The following is a 725-nucleotide window of genomic DNA, read 5'->3' on the forward strand; positions in this document are numbered from 1 at the left end:
TAGGCTTCAAAAACCTCTTCAGGAACCTACGGGTGACGTCACGGACACTACGTCCATGTTTTTATACAGTCTATGGGAGTAACACATACCTGCGTGAATCGCCATAGACATAAACTTACAGAAGTAGCTCCGGTTGGAATGTTCTTCCGCGGGATGTGTGCAGTTCTGTTTATTAACCGCTACAGCGCCAAAAGTTACATAGTGCTGCTTTAATATCTTATGAAGTGAAAAGCTGCGTGTTTTTTAATAAACAATGCTAAACAATTTCAAGACGTTTTTAACTTCAAACCGCTGCTTCCGTTAAAATTCGTAAAAGCGTGAAGGGAATTGTATCACATAAATATAAAAAATAAAGGTACAGGTAGTTCACTGTAGATTCAGTGTTGACTAATTGGAGAATTTTCACTCTTTGAAGTAGCAAGGATATGGTTCTGAACTTAACAGATGAAAATTATTTTTGGGAAGTGTACATATGCTAATACTGATTAAACTGATCACTACTGACATCCTGAGACTAATTGCCCTTACGAAAAAGAAGTTTATTCAAGTGTGCTATTAGTAGCCTATACTTCTTTTAAACTAAAACTTTGGAAAGTATACTTTTAGTCTACTTTGTATGTACTTCTCAGAAATGGGCTTTATGTACTTCTCAGAAATATACTTAAAATGACATTTAAGTATGCTTGACTTATACTTAGAAAAAGTCTAAATATATTTTAGCTATA

This window comes from Sinocyclocheilus rhinocerous, unplaced genomic scaffold, assembly GCF_001515625.1.
Source record: "Sinocyclocheilus rhinocerous isolate Xijiao unplaced genomic scaffold, SAMN03320098_v1.1 scaffold2276, whole genome shotgun sequence".
NCBI lineage: Eukaryota > Metazoa > Chordata > Actinopteri > Cypriniformes > Cyprinidae > Sinocyclocheilus > Sinocyclocheilus rhinocerous.